A 21,251-nucleotide genomic window follows, 5' to 3' on the forward strand; every position below is an offset into this window, starting at 1 on the left:
TTCTTGCTTCGAAACAACCTATTGTCTCTACAAAGTGTTGATACTCAAATGGATCTTTTGCCTCTCTTCTCTTTCGCCTTAAAATTAGGGAGGTTTAAAAGAGTTATCCTATCATACTGTGCAATGGCGTAACTAGATGGGGGCAAGCAAAGAGAGACATTTATCACCGCGCGCAACAATCGGGGGCGCCAAATTGATGTTACGAAATTTTATAATTAAATATTTTCCATTTTTGACAAACAGAAACATGAAATCTTTAGTTTTCCTCAGGCGCTGAAAACCGAACTTTACAACTCCGCGTGTTCTCGTGGTTCTGCTGACCAGAAAATCTTCCGTTCGAATGCCGACGAAGACACATTTGATTTTTTCACTTTTCCTACTCTGAAAACCTTAAGATGCTTTGTACATGGGCAGGATTAAAAACCTAACTGTCTTTGACATTTTTATCCAAAACTGCTCTGAAACATTTTTGAAAGTCCACTCAATGAACATCTTGGTCGTATTTGTGTCTGACAGCTTTCAAGTTTTCAAAAAATTGTGTGAATATCTGAAAGGAATGAAACTTCAGATGCAGATATAGCTTTTAAAAGTATACAGAAATAATGAATTCAGTGAATGATAAAAAGCGGCAATTTTTTTTAATGAAGGTTCATTCTCTTGACAGGATTCGATTAAGTATATTTTCATTCAATTTTCAACATTATTTTTATTGCTATTCTTACATTATTCCGTCAGTTTTATTCAAATTTTTTAAAAGAATATAATAATCCTAATACAGCTGAAATTATTTTCCTAAAAAGGGAAATTCCTGTTCACTGACATCAGTACAGTTTCAACGTGATTACTGCTAGTAGTAAAGATAATATTTATTCGGTAAATCATCGACGTTAGATATTGGCTTTTAGTAATCTCTTTTAGCAGTTTTTTCACTAAGTAAACTGTTAATCTAAACATCATAAAATTATATTTTTCGGCTATTTAAACAATTTAACGACTATAGTGTTATTTCAGTCAAAAAATAGCCCGAATGAAATGAGACATATTACCAGTACCAATTAAAAATGGTTAGCAATATCTGAAAAAAAGTCTGATATTTTAATTTGGTATATGACACAATGACTTTCTTATCCTGTATGAAACATAGGGTCGAACTAATCTGACGAATGCAACCAATGGTCACTATGTTCAATATACTGGCTAACAACCGGGACATATGAGTCACTAGCCTGAGGCAACTGAATCACTTAAGTGACTCAGTTGCCAGTTAGCTCAGAGCTCAGATGTTCAGATGAACAGCTCAGTTAGCTCAGCTCAACAACTAGAAGACGTGCCAAATTTACTATAGAAAGTCTGGAATTCATTTAAAAAAAATTAAATATGATTGGTAGCTTTGAGCTTTGAAACACATCAAGCGTCATCATTTTTAAATCATAGAAAAATTAAAGTAATAAAACTTTTTTACGTTATTTATGAGAATCTAAACAACTGAGTTTTTAATACTTTTTTCATTCTTTACGCTATATGACCAAGAGTCCTGATTTTCACCTTTTTGAAGCCTTTTTATCGTTCAGAACGACGCTTCTCAATTCATGTTTTGACGCAACATAACATCACCAAATAAGAAGTGAAAATTATTTAAATCTGAAATTATTTATTTACTTTATTATATTATTACCACACTCTTTTTATCACATGGTTTCTTTTATTTTTGTAAACAGAAGTATTTTTTTATTATAAATAGTTCAGCTGTTTTATTTTGTTCGCGAAGGTGCTGCAGCTTCACAATGCTATATACACATTAACCTAATATTGTTTACATTGTTAAGTTAAAATAATTGTTTCTTAAACATTAAAATGTATTGTTGGACTGAAGTTGATTTACACTTGTGGTAATAAACTGCATGTAGTAAACTAGCCTAGGAGAAATCACGCTGCCAACATTAATAATTCTCTTCTGTCTAGCTTTAACCTGAATTACAGCTCTTAGCACTCTCTCTTAACCGTAGTAAACTTTCTATAGCTACTAATTGAATATGGACAATGCGGCGGGTTGCCTAAAGGTTATTTAAAAAACTAACCGGAAAAAAAATTCATTCAGAAGGCATGAGAAGTATCACAAAGAATTCCTAAAACTGAAGCGTACCGTATTATCAGTTTCTTTCTTCGTTTTTTTATATAAAGTTTAGCTTGCTGTATTTTTTATATAAAGCTCCCCGTTGAAAGTAACATATAACTGGAACATAAAATTAGCAAACAATTTGGCATAGATTTAGTCAAAATTTAAATCGATTTCTTGGAAAAACAGGTATAGGCATCTCTTCATCAGGAGCAAAGAAAACTGCAAGACTGGAAAGTAGCAGGCGCAAAGGACGTATTTATATCCTACAGCAAGGTTTCTTAAACTTTTCTCAGTCACGACTCCTTATTATCACTGAGATTTTTAGCACCTCCAGGATCCCATAATATTTACAAAAATTTTGTGGGACCCCGTAAGTATTGCGCAAATCCGACACACGCGTGAGCGAAATTGACAATTTTTTCACTTATACTATAATATACTATTGCAGTTTTAGGTCATTAACTTTAACTTCTAATTTTGAGACATAGAACAATGTGAAAATTTTAAATAAGTAACAGACGAAATGACAGCGTCACGTCCAAAGCAAGGCAAATGAACGTTTATATTATAAAAAGAATGCGTCGAAACGTTTTCCTTTTTTTTTTTTTTTTTTTTCTTCTTTACCTATTTTCAGATACATTGTGTAAAAATATTTGGTAATTGTAAAATTATTATAATAAATTAAAGAAATATCAAAACTGCTAAAATTTTTGGCAGACCCCTCTGCAAGTCCCGCGATCCCGTTGAGGGTCGCCACCCACAGTTTAAGAAACCCTACCTACAACAATAAAGAGAACGAGAAGGTAAACGCTATTTGTCGGCATTTAAAATAGTAAATTAAGTTTGAAGTGAAAAATTAAGTTAGTAAAATGGTACTGCCGTAGCGTATAAATACGACCGCTTCTGCCGCTGCTTTCCGGTCTTGTAGATTTCTTTGCTCCTGATGAAGAGGGACTTGTACTTGTTTGCCTTTGAAATCAATTGAGTTCTTGGCTCAATTGATTTCGAAAAGGCCAAACACAAGGTTATTACGTTGCTCATTTTACGTTTCACTTTGGCGTGTTTCTCTTGTGTTTTGATATAACTGGCTATAATTGGAACTTTTATTCTGATTAATCCCTATACAGTTTACCTTAGAATGGAGCAGTTGGTTTCGTTTATGGACAGATTAAACGAAATGGCATTTTAGACTCCTTTTCTGTTCATAAAAGATATAAAGGTCGCATAATTTCTCTTTTTATGAGTTTCTCAAGAGTTTAGAATGAACCAATAAAATGAATTATTTGTATCAAAAATGTATAAATTTTTAATATTATTGTAGAAGAATAAAACAAATATCCAAGCTAATTCTAAGGTTATTTTTACAAAGACCGCAAACACACCGATATACGCCAATACGAGTAGTATCCCAAAACCATTTCCTGATACCGATAATAACAGTTGTAAATAAGGCAATGTTTTATTAAAATAACTATAATGAAAGCATTCCTTTATTCATATTTTTATTAAAATAGAAGTTATATTACAAAAAAGTTGGTAATACTTAGTAATACTTAAGACTCTTAAGAAGCATTTGTAATTAAAGACTTATTTGCCCACAAGTGGAGAAGCAGATTCTTAATATGATAAGCCCACTGTCGCGTTTGCTTACTAGAACTTTACTTCCACGAACGCCCTCTGGCGAAAGAGACAAAAAGTAGTTAGTTGAACGGCTGACGCGTCTAACAGATGTATAACGATAGACCGTCTCCGTATAAATTATGCTTGTAATCATTATAACTTGTAAATATTTTGTAGATATCTTTCATATGAATTAAAATTTCTTAAAAAGTTTATAGCTGTGTTGCGCAGTAGATCGAAGTTCATCATAGAGACAGATACCGAGAAGAAGGAAAAGCAGGCAGTTCAGGGCAGCCCTATTTGGAAGGTAAGTGAACTTTCACTTATCTATTTAATGATCAAAAAATTTTAATAGTACAAAGTTGATAAAATTTTTTAACATGGCGCCCGAACAGGGACTGCCAGTAACTGCTATTTTCCTAACTATTGAAACTGTCTAAATTGATATCAGTTATATAGAGGATACATAAGCATAAATAATTAGTGATTGCTGATAGTTGTTGAATTGTTGAATATTAAACAATGACGGAATTCATCGATACATTGAAAAGGAAACGCGGCCACATAAGGGCTGCCGTTACAAAATTAATTGGCCGAATCGAAACTGAATTACCAAAAACAGAAGTGAATGCAGAGGAACTAGAAATTTCCTTAGATCGAACGAGTTAAAACAATCGAATAAAAAAATCGAACGAGTTAAAACAAATAGATGCCGATATAGAAAAATTAATAGACATAAATTATCTTGACCAGGAATTAAACGGTGTTGACGAATATCGTGAAAGAATAACTACATTTAAATACAAAGCTAACAAAAAATTGAAAGAAATTAATATAGAACAACAAAAATTTAATGTGTTACGAAGCACTGAACAGTTAAGTGAAAGTATTATAGAAAACGTTAAAATCGAAAGTCATAATGTGAAGCTTCCTAAACTTACGATTCCGAAGTTTTATGGCGAGAGCTGCGAATGGCTGACATTTTGGAACACTTTTTCATCAGCCATACACCAAAATAAAACGCTTGACGCTATAAGCAAATTTAATTATTTGAAATCCTTTCTGGGAGGCACTGCTTATAACACCATTGACGGTTTCGATTTAACCGAAGAAAATTACGAAACTTCAGTTAAACTCCTCACAGAAAGATTTGGAAATAAAGATGTACTGATAAACGCCCATATAGATAAATTACTGAAAATAAGACCTCTAAAGGATTCTAATGACATTCAAAATTTCCGTAAGTTATTCAATTATATACAGAAACATATTCGATGTCTTGAATCATTAAATATGACCTCAGAAACATATGGAGCTTTATTAACACCTATTTTGCTTAAAACATTGCCCGCAGATTTGGTTTTGGAGTATAATAAAACAGTTCGAAAATCAAATTACGATTTGAGTCACCTAGTGGAATTTCTTTCTGAGCAATTAGTTGCGCGGGAACGTACATTCCAGACGGTCCAGCCAAAGGCGGCGCCGCAAAAGCATAACAAACTGAGTGAACCCAGACCTATTGCGAAACACACAGCTTCGGAGTTAACGAACGCAAGTTTGCGGGGGGGGGGGGACAAACACCATGTGTTTTCTGCGACTCTGCTGATCACGAGTCTATAACGTGTAAACAAGCATCTTTATGGTCTACTGAGAAAAAAAGGGAGAAATGCAAAGCAAAAGGGATCTGTTATCGCTGTTTACATCCACGGCATCTTAGTTTTAATTGCACTTATAGAATAAGGTGTGAATTATGTAAACAACGACATGCCACTATAATGTGTTTTAAAAACGAAAACGGAGAAATTAAGGAAGAACAAATTGAAAATAAGGCCTTAACGAATAATTCATCCTATGAAAGTGTAATCTTGCAAACTTTAATTGCCAATGTTTACGGAGATGGTGAAAGCAATTTTATACGAATAATTCTGGATACCGGAAGTAGCAGATCATATATCGGCACATTTCTTGCGGAGAAATTAAAACTAAAATCTTTAGGTCAGGAAAGTGTGACTCATGGGCTTTTTGGAGGAATAGAAAAAAGGGAAAATCACAACAAGTATCTGATTAAGTTAAATAATCCAGAAACAGGATTCACATGCGAAATGGAAGTTTTGAGCCAAAAAACCATATGCTCACATATTCCAAAATTGGAGGATAGGGAATGCTTAAAGAAACTAAGAGGTTACAAAATTTTTCCCAGTGATGTAACTAATGAGAATTCTTGTTTATTTGAAAAACACCCTAACGAAATACACGTGCTTGTAGGAGCAGATTATGCCGGAAAACTCTTTACAGGGGAAATAAAACACGTAACGGAGAGTTTAGTAGCGATGAATACACACCTTGGTTGGACTATATTAGGGAGAACAAAGATAAAGGGAAAGAATTTTAATGAAATTCTTTTATCACTACACATTAGTGACAGAAAAATCTGTGACTTGTGGTCTCTTGATTCTATCGGAATAACAGAACCAGCTCTTTCGCAAACAAAACAAGAAATAGAAAAGGCTACAGAAAATTATTTTATCCGTACTTTAGAAAAAGATGACTCTGGAAGGTATCAGGTATCACTTCCATGGCTTCAAATTCATCCTGAGTTGCCAGATAATAGAATCCTTGCAGAAAAGCGTCTGAAGTCTTGCGTGAAAACCCTTCAGACTAAGAATTCCTTGGAAGCCTACGAAACTGTTTTAAAGGATTGGGTAGAAGAGGGAATAATTGAACCTATCGATATTTCGGAGGCAGAAAAGATCAAAGGGCATTATCTGCCACATAGAGCAGTGTTTCGGGAAAATTCGACTACCAAAATTCGACCAGTGTTCGACGCATCTGCAAAGGAGAAAAATTCGGTATCTCTGAACGACTGTCTGGAAAAGGGTCCTAATTATCTTGAATTGATTCCCAAAATTTTGACAAAATTTCGAGAGGGAAAGTATGGAGTAATTTCGGATATAAAAAGAGCATTTCTTCAGATAGGTGTGAACCCAGCGGATCGAGATTTTCTCCGCTTCCTATGGTGGGAGAAAGGACAGCCTGAAAAACTGACTATATATCGGCACCGAAGGGTTGTATTCGGCGTAAACGACAGCCCCTTTTTACTCGCTGCCACAATTAACTACCATTTGGAAAATGTACCAAAACATCATCAGGAAATAGCTTCAAAGCTAAAGAAAGCCATGTATGTGGATAACTGCGTAGCGAGCGTGGAATCAATTGAAGAATTAAACTCATTTATCAAAGGATCTAGAGAAATCATGGCTACTGCAAAATTTGACCTAAGAGGTTGGAAACATAATAAACTTAAAAATGAAACTTCAATTCTAAACCTTTCTGAAAAAGATTATGAAGATGTTGTGTCAGTATTGGGATTGAAATGGAACTTGTTTGACGATACTTTGTCTTGTCACGTAAAATATGAAGAAAACCCTGTATTGAGCAAAAGATCTGTTCTTTCCGAATTGAGTAAAATCTTTGACCCAATTGGGTTTACTAGTCCAGTTACTCTCTTGCCTAAACTGATTCTGCAAGAGTGCTGGAAACAGAAAATTAACTGGGATACTAATCTGCCGAAAGATCTAGCAAGGAAATTTTTCACATGGTCATCTCAGTTAAAATATTTGAAAGACATCAAAATTCCTAGATTGCTTCCCAAAATAGACGAAAGTACCACTCTGCATGTATTTTCGGACGCAAGCAAGGACGCGTATGCGACCTGCATTTTCCTTAGACACAGCGGTGAGAGTGGAGTCACTTGTCAATTGATACAATCTAAAGCGAGAGTTGCTCCCCTAAAAGCACTCACCATACCTCGACTAGAGATACTCGCTTGCACTATTGGAGCCAGGCTCTCTCATACAATAAGAGAAGACTTGAAACTAAAAGAGGTTCCAGTTTTTTACTGGACGGATTCCACAAATGCTCTCTTTTGGATAAAACAGAAAGAAAATTGGTCCACTTTTATAGCCAATCGAGTAAATGAGATTCGAAAACTGAGTAACCCAGATCACTGGCATCACATTCCCGGAAAGTTTAATCCTTCGGATTTGCCATCATGCGGTTGCTCTGCAAAAGAATTGAGGAAATCCGAATGGTGGAAAGGACCAGATTGGATTTATCGACCTCCAGAAGAGTGGCCTATTGCAGATGGAGAACATCCTGACTTCGATATAGTAAATGGAGAGAGAAAACGAACTGTGGTTTCAGCCAGCAATAACACGAATGCAGATAAATTTAACCTTTTTGACAATATTTCAAAATTCGAAAAGATCATAAAGGTCGTATCTTGGATCTTTAGATTCGTTAAAAATGCTACAACACCACCATCTGAAAGAACTCATGGGAGAATTTCAGTCGAAGAACTAAAAGGAGCTGAAACAGTTGTTTTCCGACTCATCCAACAAGAATCTTTCGAAGGATTGAAAGATAAAAGAATACGTGTTCTAGAACCTATCATGGACTCCAATGGCCTTATAAAAGTGAAGACACGTATCTTTCAGAGAGACGATGACGCTGACTTTCGTTACCCAGTTTTACTTCCCTCAGAACATCCATTAGTCTTAAAACTGATCAAATCTGAACATGAAAGGCTAAGTCACGCTGGAGTACAATTCGTTATGTGCGCTTTGCGTGAAAAATATTGGATCATAAAGAGTAGGAAGACCATACGCAAGGTTATCCAAAACTGTGTACGATGTCGAAGGTTCGACTCTGATTCATATAAGATTCCTCAAGCGTCACTACCTGAAGACAGAATAAGAGATGCTTTAATTTTTGAGATTATTGGTGTTGATCTGACGGGTCCCTTAATTTTAAAAGGAGGCCAAAAAACATGGATCGTCATTTTTACTTGCGCAATATATAGAGCAGTTCACTTAGAGCTAGTCTCATCTCTATCAACCGAAAGTTTTCTGCACGCATTCAGGCGATTCATCGCTCGAAGGGAAAGACCTGTCGCTGTATACTCCGACAATGGAACCAATTTTGTTGGATCAAATAATTTGTTTAAGACCATAGATTGGAATTCTATCTTAGAAAATGCAACAGTTAAGAAAATTGAATGGAAATTTATTCCCCCTTCCTCGCCATGGTGGGGAGGGTGGTGGGAAAGATTAATTGGAGTACTAAAGAGAATTTTTCGAAAGGTACTAGGAAAATCTTCTCTGAACTACGAAGAATTGTTGACAATCATTTGTGACTGCGAGAGCATTATGAACAACCGTCCTCTCACGTATTTGTCAGAAGACGTAAAGGATTTAAGAGCTCTCACCCCAGCAATGTTTCTAACAGAAATTCCAGAGACTGGAGTTCCTGAATTAGATCTTTTGGATTCTAAATCCATCAATAAAAGATACCTTTACAGAGCCAAATTGAGAAAAGATTTACGAAAAAGATTTCGATCAGAATATTTAGGGCAACTAAAACAAAGCTCAAAATTCATCCGCGAACCATCTTCTGTGAAAGTTGGTGATCTTGTAATTGTGTCCAACAACGAAAAAAGGATAAACTGGCCCTTAGCTAGAATCGTGGAAATTTTTCCTTCCCACGACGGACACATTAGATTAGTGAAACTGAAAACTGCACAAGGGGAGATTATAAGACCTACTAAGAACCTCATACCTCTTGAACTCAACTTTACACCTGAGTCGGATATGCTAGTGAGGTACAGAACTCGACGTATGACGAAATCTCAAAAGACTTGAACTACAGGTCAGTTGAGGTCCATCCCCTGCTGATACTGGACCTCAAGGTGGGAGTGTCGCGTTTGCTTACTAGAACTTTACTTCCACGAACGCCCTCTGGCAAAAGAGACAAAAAGTAGTCAGTTGAACGGCTGACGCGTCTAACAGATGTATAACGATAGACCGTCTCCGTATAAATTATGCTTGTAATCATTATAACTTGTAAATATTTTGTAGATATCTTTCATATGAATTAAAATTTCTTAAAAAGTTTATAGCTGTGTTGCGCAGTAGATCGAAGTTCATCATAGAGACAGATACCGAGAAGAAGGAAAAGCAGGCAGTTCAGGGCAGCCCTATTTGGAAGGTAAGTGAACTTTCACTTATCTATTTAATGATCAAAAAATTTTAATAGTACAAAGTTGATAAAATTTTTTAACACCCACTGAGTACTAGCAATTTTAGGGTTCCCTAGCGAATGCGTGGACTGCATCGATATTTACGTGTTTATTCGAAGCAGTTACCATTAAAAAGTCCGCCATAAAGATTCTTATAAATACTATTCTCACCTACTCAAATAAAGCTATGCATCAGATTTATGCAAATAATCAAATATTAAAACATTTCAGTACCCCGAAAATAATAATATCTTCAAGCGTATCAGTAGACAATCATGCACGTTATCTGCACTAAATTTAATACTATAAGAAATTGAAAATTTAAATAAAACCTTGCAACTAAAACAGTTATTAAACTGGGTTCGAAATCAAATGAAAATGGATTCATGGGGAAAGTTATCTAGCTAGAAGCCTTTCGCAAGTAACCTAAATACAGACCCTTTAGAAGTTGTAATGCAATCACTTGTAACAGATTTAAATAATATTAAAATCTTGTAGTTTAAATAATTTAAATAGATGAACATTAAGGTATTTGTTAATGGCAATATTTGAAACCAGACTCGAGTGCCTCGTGCGACTCTCGCACGAAGAATGTAATTTATTTTTAAATATAGAATATGTTTTCTCTTCTTGTTTGTATGTCGCCATTTTTTTTAGTGTTAAATAAAAGTTATTGCTGTGTTCCATCATTGGAGTTGCTTCATTTCGCCAAAGAAGTATCACAGTCTTAATTATTTTGAAGCACCGACCAAGATCGAATAATCGTGCGTATTTTTATTTTATTAGTTCATCACTCAACATAATATTAGTGATACCAGATTATTACTTCCTGTTCATAAAGAATTGCTTTATTTTATTAGTTCATCACTGAACATAATATTAGTGATACCAGATTATTACTTCCTGTTCATATTAAATTGTCTTATTTTATTACCGTATTTGATATTATATTTAATATTCATTTTAGTTGTGCAGACGGTAGATATTTATATTGCTCTATGTTATTATTCTTATTTTAATCACAATTAATGTGATAGAGAGAATGAACTTCATATAATTTAAATGTGTCATTTTTGAGCTATTTTGAGGAAATATAAAGAACACAGTGTTCGTTAATTTTAAACATAAAAAAAATGTCTTACTTGGGAAGAGCTCGTAAGGAAGATTTGCAAAATCTCGCGGCTGAACTGGGAGTTCATGTGACTGCAGATTTGAAAATAGTCTATTTAAAACAGAAAATTGTTGAAAGTAGAGATTATGATGAGGTATTCGTCAAAGGAGTGTTAGACACAATAATAGAAGAACGGAAAGAGAGGGAGGAAAGAGAAGAACGGAAAGAGAGGGAGGAAAGAGAAGAACGTAGGAGACAGGAAGAAGCAGAAGAGCGGAGAAGGAACGAACAGTATGAATTAGAGAGATTAAGACTTGAAGCAGAGACAAAGTCTCAAAATACCGGACAGATCCGGCCGAAAACGGAGCTGCGTCACCTTATGCAGAAATTCGATGACAAGAAAGGAGATATCAGTCTATATTTGCTATTGTTTGAAAGGCAAGCAGAATGGGCTAAAATTGATAAAGAAGAATTTGTATCTCATTTACTAGGACTACTTCCTTACCAAGTAACCCAGTTAATAGCTAGAGAACCCTCCGATAAAGCTAAAGACTATGAACACGTGAAAAATGTATTGTTAAGACGGTTTAAATTAAGCCCGGGAAAGTTTAGGCAGAAATTTATGAAACATCAAAAAAGTACCGAATCCACATGGGTGGATTTCAATTATGAAATAGAAAATTATTGCAAAGAATGGGTGACTGGTCTAGAAGTTAAGACTTTTGATCAGTTGCTAGATTTGATGGTGCTTGACCAACTTAAACGTCGAGTTCCTCCTGAAATTCGAGATCATTTTCTTGATGAATGGGTAGAGATGATTTCATCGAAAAAATTAGCTGAAAAACTTGATGCCTATGAAAACGTTTGCGGAAACTTTCAAAAGAGGCCTGTAGTGGATCGGCAGAAAGAAAGATACAATGCACTAACTCAAGGTAAATTGAGTTCAGATAATAAAAATAAAACTGAAAAAAAATTGTCATCAGGATTTAATTCGCAAAGCTGGTTTCATAGACCTAGAAGTCCACGTCCAGATGATAAATATGAAAAACGCCACAATGCTATCAGTGTGGGTCCTATCACCATTTAAGACCCCAATGTCCAAACCTTAAGAATAGTACTGAATCTCCTTCTAATCTTAACAGAATTAGTGCAAAACCAGAGGATAAATTTCTATTACCTTATACTAGTATGGGTTACGTAAATGGTCATAAAATTCCTATATTAAGGGATTCAGGTGCTAGTATTGATATAGTTTGTCGCAAATACATCACGCCGGAAATGCTGACAGGTGAAAATGTGTGGGTGCAACAGCCATTAGACTTGAATCCAACCTGTTTACCATTAGCCGAGATCGAACTAAATTGCGATCTTGGGCGAGTAATAACTAAGGCTGCCATTATTAGAAATAAACTCGACAAAGGAAGGTATTTATTAAGCAATCGAACGTTTGCACTGTTGAATAAACAAAGAAAGGAACTTGATAGTCATCCTTATAAGGTTAATGCCGTCTCTACTAGATCTCAAAGGAAAAGAAAAATAGCTGAAGAGAAGATCTTGGAACCGATGAAGGAAGAAAATAAAGCATCCAGAGATGTCTTTGAAGAAGTAAAATCACCGGAATTAAACGTGGAAGATGTTCACGAAAAATTGAAAAACGATAAAGAAATTAAAATTGAGAATCATTTTGCAATGCAGCGTTATCATCATCCTTCGGCTTTTGATTTAATATCAAAGCCGCTACTAATAGACGAAGAAAACAATTGTCGAAAGCAAATGACAAATGAATATTATCCGAAAGGCACAGATGAACTGAGGAAAGGCTTTGCTGTGAATTATAGCCGAGGAACTGGTCCACCATGGAAGAGATCTAGGCGCCGTCAAGAAAAAAAAAAAAAAAAAAAGAAGACTAATTTGAACACTGTCCATTTTCTTCCTATTTAAATGTGGTGTAAAAATATTTGTTTAAAACTTAAAATTTTCGGCCTGAAAATTTGGAAACTTATGAGAGAAGTTATCCTTTCTCTTTAAGCAATTGAGCAAGCCGAGCTTATAAACTTTCGAAATTTACAGAACTTTTCCCTTCGGTAAAAGTTTCTCCGTTGGGGAAGAGGATGTAACAGATTTAAATAATATTAAAATCTTGTAGTTTAAATAATTTAAATAGATGAACATTAAGGTATTTGTGAATGGCAATATTTGAAACCAGACTCGAGTGCCTCGTGCGACTCTCGCACGAAGAACGTAATTTATTTTTAAATATAGAATATGTTTTCTCTTCTTGTTTGTATGTCGCCATTTTTTTTAGTGTTAAATAAAAGTTATTGCTTTGTTCCATCATTGGAGTTGCTTCATTTCGCCAAAGAAGTATCACACACTGTTAAATAACTATTTGACTATAGACCAGATTTCTCCACAAGATGTTAAAATGCTTTTTTTATATTATTAAGTGCATGCATATGCACAAATATTGTGATGCATATGCACGTTTTGCATCTAATGATATGCAAAGATCCTTGAACTAACCATATCAGTTGAACTAATCCTATCTCTTTTAAGTTTATAAATGCAATTTTGTAAACAAATTTTTATGTAATGGAACGAAGTATGCAAAATAACAAAGTGCTATGTAGTGATACGAAGTATAAAAAAAATATCTTTTTGCAAGAAAGATTATTCCAGATGGAAAATGAACACACATGTTGCTTCGGTTAGTCTTTTTGTTGAAGCAGGGATTTCGCGAGGCAGGTGATAGTATCATCGTTGAAAAAAGTATAATATGTAGTTAGAAGCTGATGTAGTAGCAGAACATAATTTACGGACTGATAGAGTTCTGTGCGTTGAAGATGACAGTCGTATTGGCCAATTTAGAATTTTTGTTCATGAGAAGCAAATTCTTAATATGCAGTGCACATCGTGATGGGCACAAACTGCGCTATCAATCATGAACATATTTGTGTTTTTCTATATCTTTGTAACAATTAACTCCGATGCAATTAAAAAAACATCTGCAGCAGTGGACGAAAGCCGGAAAAAGAAAACGCTACGTGTCCAAGTTGAAATTGGGGTTCGATTGATTTAGTTTCAATTTACATTAATAACTGTTGGTTATTAACAACTTTTAGTTCTCGTAGTGCAATCATTAGTGGCTTAAGCCTCTATGTAAGTCCCTGCGTCACAGCGAGAAACATTTGGCATGAATTAATTTTGAAACGACACAATTCAGAGAGATTTATTATAAGCAGTTACTATTTTTGGAACAAAAAGAATGAATAAGCAAATTAAATTGGAGATCTAAGGGACTATTTCAAATTAAAATTAGAGCTTTGATTGACGCGTTTTTATCTTCTGTAATTTGTGTGAGAGAGAGAGATAAAAATATTTCCTTATGTTTTCTTTGACAGCTTGATGATGAGATTTCTTCTCAAGAAATTCCGCTAAAAAGGCAGCTGCAACTAATTCGAGAAGTGCAGGGCCAACTAATTTCAAAATGTTGAAGGGCAAGGCTACAATGGAGCTGCAAATATAAAGGACTCTTGTGGAGTTTTATATGTTATGACAGTTTAAGCTGTTGCAATAAATAACATTGTACGGCGTTCAACACATAATTTATGTGCAAATTTGTTACTGGTACAGTACAAAGTCCGTAATCCGGACGTCCATTATCCGAAATGATCTATAATCCGGACCTCAAAGCCGCAAACTTACGCATGCGCGTTTGATGCGCGCGTTTGCTACGCATGTGCGTAAAGCCAGTAAAGCGTTTACCCATGCGCGCTTCCGATAGTGAAGAAAGTAACAAGTTAGTCGATATTTTCGACACAGCAATTACAGGACTTGAACAGTGGAACTTTGTAACTGAACAAGAAATTATGTCTATGTATAGAATTAAAGAGAAAGTATTAGCACAAAAAACGAAGCAACTTAAACAACTTACATTGATAGAAATGTTTACTAAAGTAAACAAATAAATATTAAGCTTTTTTTTTTCTGGTAAATTTTGCTATTCTTTAAATCAGAATTGCTCTTTATTTCATAAATTACGGTTTCATAATTTAATTGTATAATTTCTGCATGCCATCTTACCAGATTTAAATTGATGATCTGTAATCCAGGAAAAACCCCTAATCCGGAATCGCCGAAGTCCCGACGTATCCGGATTACGGACTTTGTACTGTATTGTTTTCTTTTCCCATTTATAATGCAGCGTTTGTTTTAGGTTCAACTGTCTGTTTACATTCGCTGTTACTTCAGCTTTCTTCTATTTTGACAAATATTGTAATAGTTTTAATAATAATGTATGATTTTAAAAGTTGCATTTTTGTATTAACGTAACAAAATATTTTGATTCAACATTCACCATCATTGCATGTTGAATGACATTTGCCAGTGTAAATGTGAAATAAGGATGGTCAGCAAATACTTCAGACATGATTATGTCAATTTACTGAAGAATATAGGCATTTGCTAGGTGTTGATCTCTCACAGTACCAATTTTAAGACGTTATATATGATAAAATGCTGGCTCGATTTTAAGTAAGGAATATGAAGGAAACGAAAATCGCAGAATCAACGCAATATTTTCAGAAATACATATTTTGACCGTATTTCTGCAGTATTATTATCGGAAACCAAAATTACTTATTTACCATTAAAATTCCACCTCATCGTGGTCAGTTCCTGTTCTCTGAACTATAAGAAATAATCTCATCAAATCACCCTGACAGTTTATTTTAATATTTTATCGTGAATTATTTGGCATGCTTATTACATGTGAGTAACAGTTCTACGAATTATAAATTTAGTAAGTTAAGAATTTGATAACGTACTTGCGTAATGAATACTACGATAGAAATATATTTTTTTCCTATTGCATCTTATCACCAAAATCTCATATTTCTTCAAAATTAAGGCGTGAATATGATAAACTGATATGTATAGAATATAGCACTCTAAGTTATCGTAAAGCTGGATAAAATATTGATTTTTATGGGATATATGACGTTTAACTCAGACACTGAAATTAAACTAAGCGCTGCGCAATCTTGTTTTGTAACTGTTGACTGATTTGATATCTTGTCACACTAAGTCTGACAGTTATTACTTAACAGCAAAATCAGAAACGATTGCACAACAAATGAGTAAAAGTAGCATAACTTTATAACATAAAAATTCTCTGCAAATAAAAATTTGGCTTTCTTAATTTTATAACTTTAGGTTATTCGAACATGGTAAAGCAACTAAGGAGTACTTGCCTATGGGATGTCTTTAAGGAGGACATCGTTCCCCGGAATTTGAACCTGGCTCAAAATGCCAGAATTCAGTGATCTGACCACTTAATCGCTGGTGGACCTATAATTTCTGGGGTTATGTTTTTTTTTCTTCAGTGCTATATTATACAAATTTCATTTATTTACAGCACTTTAAACGGAAGAGTTAAGCCATCATCTTTGAAATGATTTTCTATAGGGAAGCTGAAAAATTTCTGTTGCAAAAAAGAAAAAAAACTGCTCAGTATCAAGTCGGAATGTTTCAACGTTGGCGACCAGGAAAACCCATTTGGTGCTGGGTAAAGACATCTATGATGAAATAAACTCATTTCAGTTCTAGCAAGAAATTGGATGATTCGCAAAATTCTTCAGAACGAATCAGTTACAAATAAAGAATTATGAATTACAACTAGAACTAAAAAATGGCACACGAAAGGCAAGAACAATTTTCAAAATGCTGGCTCGCTGTCAGTTTCATGACTAGGCAAGACCTCAGTGAGTTTGAAATACAAAAAAAGGCAAATCAAAACTTACACTTGCAGTTAATGATAAGTAATTTTAATGTACTTCTAAAGCACATTAGGATGAATCTCTGGATTCTTTTTATAATTCCTGAATCCCATAAATTAGTCGATTGTAGAAGTGAAACACTTTACAGCTTGCCGATGATAATGATTTATGCTCCAAACATTTTCTACAATTATTGATGACCATGGGAGTTGTGCTTTCAAGCATTTAGTCTTTCACTCCTATAATAGTCGATGACACTCCAAGTGACTAGAAAGAATCTCCTATTAAATTAATCGTTCAAGTGTCAAATGCATGTGCAACTGAATATTATAACGAAATGGTTGAATTTGCATTTTCATATGCAAAATCTACATTGTGCCCCCTTTTTTAATTACTATTGATTAAAATTGCGTAGAATTTTCCCTTCTGCTCGAAAATCTGATTTCTCAAATCCTTGCAGAGCCCCCAGCCCAAAATAATTCATTCCTTTATTCATACATTTTTCCGTATTTATTTCATCCAGTGGAGGAAGAAACTTGATTTTCAAAACTCCTAATGATTCATGTTTGCTTTACAAGCATGAAGATATGTGAATTGAAAGAAAAATCTAAAATTAAACTCCAGGCTTACATCAGTTTCCAGATATTAGCGCAAGTTAATATTATGAGAAAATAGAACGTGAACTTCTAATAAAACCACTATAGCTCAAACTTTTTCCCCAGTGTACAAAAACAGTGGGCCAATCCAGAGCTTAATGGGATTAAGAAATATTTTAGAAAAATTACCCAGAGCTATTGTAGAATTGCAAAACCAGTGAGTGGCTCGCTTCGAAGCTGTGCAGAATTTAAATTTGAACCTGAACAAAACAAGCATGCTGTTTATGTGAGTATCGTTTGCTTCATTTTATTGTTGCAAACAGCGTAAATTTCTTTTGTTTTTCTTCCTTTAGTTTTGAACTCTATGTGTGGCAACAAGATAATTGATTTGATAGAATTATGTTTGTGACAGCCATGTAGAATGGCTCACTTATTTTGTATCAATTATTTCGCATCGCTGACATCTTATTTATAATTAGTGTAATGAAATAAAAGTGAAGGAATACAGTCCATGTGTTAAGTGATTTGTGAAACATATTAAGTAAAGATCATTTATTATTGGTCAAAAGTCTAGCCGGAGTGCTAGTGAAGATAGTGACCGTTCTAAGTGCATTGTAACAACGCAAATATGCATATGGTTGGTGAAAAATTACTTCACTTTGTGAGGTAAGTGGATTTTGAACACTTATATTCTACTATATAAGTTCGTTTATAACTGATTTTAAGAACAATGTTGTAATACAGCATAGAAAAGTGTTTCGATTTCGTTTTAATAATAGTGTTAAGTGATTTAAGAACAATTTCTGTGTTTGAATTGATCAATTATAAGTGAACTTATAACTATTAAAACAAAAACAACTGTTCTACGCAGGAGTGTTACTAATTATGTAACGAAAATTGAAACTATTTTAACTGCAGGTGAAATTAATTTAATAGAACTAGAGGGATGTGTCGAATTACTGAAACAAAAAGAAAAAGAGTTAAGGAAGCTTGATTCTGAAATCGAAAGTTTAATTACAGATACTAAAGTATTAGAAAACGAAATAGATAATGTTCAGGAGTACACAAATAAAATTTATTTGTGGAAATTTAAAGTGAAAAATATTAAAAAATCAAAATAGTAAAAATAATTCTAATAGTGTAATTTCAGAACAGGTTCTTGACAATATTACATTACCCAAGTTAACATTACCGACTTTTGGTGGTAATATTACAGAATGGATAGCTTTTAAAGATCTTTTCAGTGCTTGTATAAGAAATAATACAAATTTATCTAATGCTCAAAGACTGCAGTATTTGAAGGCTTCGTTGAAAGGTGAAGCATATCGTATTATTCAAACCATTCAAATTTCGCATTGTAATTTTGAAATATCATGGAATCTGTTAGACGAAAGATATTCAAATAAGAGAAAACAAATTTTTGCATATATTAAACGTTTTCTAAGCTTACCAACTGTTCAAAATGAATCAGCATTTGCTATTTTAAATTTAGTTGATATTAATGAAGTAATTCGTTCTTTACAAGTACTGAATCAAACCATTGATAATTTTGGTGACACTTTAATCATTTATTTAATTTTGCAAAAATTAGACCCTTCTACAAAATTATGGTGGGAACGTCAGTTAAAATGTAATGAGATTCCAAAACTTACGACTTTAATTGAATTCCTAAAAAACTATGCAAGAACACTTCAAAATAGCAAATCAACAAGTAATAAGGTACCTAAATCTGTGTTTAAAAATAAGAATAATGTTCTGGTTGCTACTTTGGGTTGTGGTTATTGTAAAGAAGATCATAGTTTAGCCAAATATTCGAAATTTCTAAATTTATCGGTTCTGCAAAGAATAGAATTTTAAATATCTAATCATTACTGTTTTAATTGTTTATCTAACATGCACTTGCTCAAAAAATGCAAGAGTTTAAATACATGTCAATATTGCTTTAAGAAGCATCACAGTATTTTGCACATTTTAAATAATTCAAGGAATAAAACTCAGTTAAACAGTATATCTCCGCCCACGCAATCTATCCCTAAAAGACATGAATTAACGAGTCCTAAGGATATTTCAGCCACAGTTTTGTGCCTCTCATTATGTTTCGAATGTAAAAAGTAATCAAACCAGTCACATTTTATTGTGTACTACTTTAATAAAAGTTCAAAATTCTGAACAACAATTTGTGAAGTGTAGATGTTTATGTAACACCGGATCTCAGAGATGATTTATTTCAAAGGATTGTGTGAAGAAATTAGGATTACGAGTGAAAGATAATTCCATTTCTGTATCATGTCTAGGAGAATTTAATACTATAAGTAATGGGGAAGTCGATTTAGTATTCACTTCTCATTTTAAAAGTGATATTCGTTTATCAACATCAGCGTTTGTACTGGACAAGGTGACAGATAACATTCCCTATGTATCTTTGCCATCAGTCATCTTCGATAACCTTAGTGATTTACAGTTAGCTGATCCATTATTTTACAAATCACAACCAGTTGACATTTTATTTGGAATAAATGTATTTCTGCATTTAATGACTGGAGAAATTGTCAAACGTGGTCCTGACCTACCATTTGCTCTAAATTCTAGGTTGGGATGGATAATTTCGGGTACTACAAGTTTTGAATCTACAAATTTTGAGCCAGTATATGTAAATCATTTGAATATAAACACAGATGAGTTAGTAAATTCTTTCTGGGAGTTAGAAAAGTTTCCAAATGTACAACCTTTAACAAATGAAGAAAAACTTTGTGAAGAACATTTTAAAAACTCGCATTTTAGAGACACATCAGGTCGTTATTCAGTTGCATTACCATTCAAACATAATAGAAATATTCTAGGTGACTCCCTTGAAATGGCGCATAGAAGATTTCAATGCTTGGAGAAGAGGCTGTTATCTATGAAAGAAATTTACAACCAGTATATTCAGTTTATGAAAGAGTACTTTTCACTAGAACACGTAGAATTAGTGCCAGACACAGATTATGAATTAAAGAATAAACACTATTATATCCCACATCACTTCGTGTTGAAGGACTCTGGCTTAACAACAAAATTGAGAGTTGTTTTCGATGCGAGCGCTAAAACAACCACAGATGTTTCTTTAAATGATACGCTAATGATAGGCCCAAAAATACAAGATGACTTAATTTGCATTTTACTAAGATTTAGACTTCATAACATTGCAATAACCGCTGATATTAAAATGATGTACAGACAGATACAGGTTCATGAAAAAGATAGAGATTTTCATAGAATATTATGGAGAGATATCCCGTATAAAGAAATACAATTTTGTCGTTTGAAAACAGTTACACATGGAACTGCAGCTGCTCCATATCTTGCAACCAAAGTTTTGATTCAGTTAGCGATTGATGAAGGTTTGAACTTTCCAAAGGCAAACAATATAGTTTTAAGAGATTTTTATGTTGATGATATGTTAACTGGTGTAAAAGATAGTTCGGAAGGTATTGCATTGATAGACGAATTGCAACAACTGCTACAAAGGGGTAGCTTTTAGCTTCACAAATGGTCGACAAGTGAACAGTCATTGTTAAAACCTCTGGCTTAACAAACACAGATAGTGATTTTATTCATCGTGTAATAGAAGACAAAACATTGAAAGTTCTGGGATTGTAATGGCATCCGGACAATGATGAATTCAAATGTAATGTCGGTGTAATAGAGTATCAAAGTGTTCCGACTAAAAGGATTATTTTGTCATTCGTAGCAAAATAATCCTTTTAGTCGGAACACTTTGATACCATTGGGGTGGATAGCTCCGTTTTTAATTCTCGCTAAAATGATCCTTCAGCAATTGTGGAAATTACAATTATCATGGGATGATCCTGTAACAGAAGAGATTGATCGAAATTTGGAGAAATCTATGTAGAGAAGTTAAACTTTTCGATTCTATAAATATACCTAGGAAAATTCTGCTACCTGATTATTT

This window comes from Stegodyphus dumicola, chromosome 2 (assembly GCF_044657685.1).
Source record: "Stegodyphus dumicola isolate Sdum_Otavi_A_Nest chromosome 2, ASM4465768v1".
NCBI lineage: Eukaryota > Metazoa > Arthropoda > Arachnida > Araneae > Eresidae > Stegodyphus > Stegodyphus dumicola.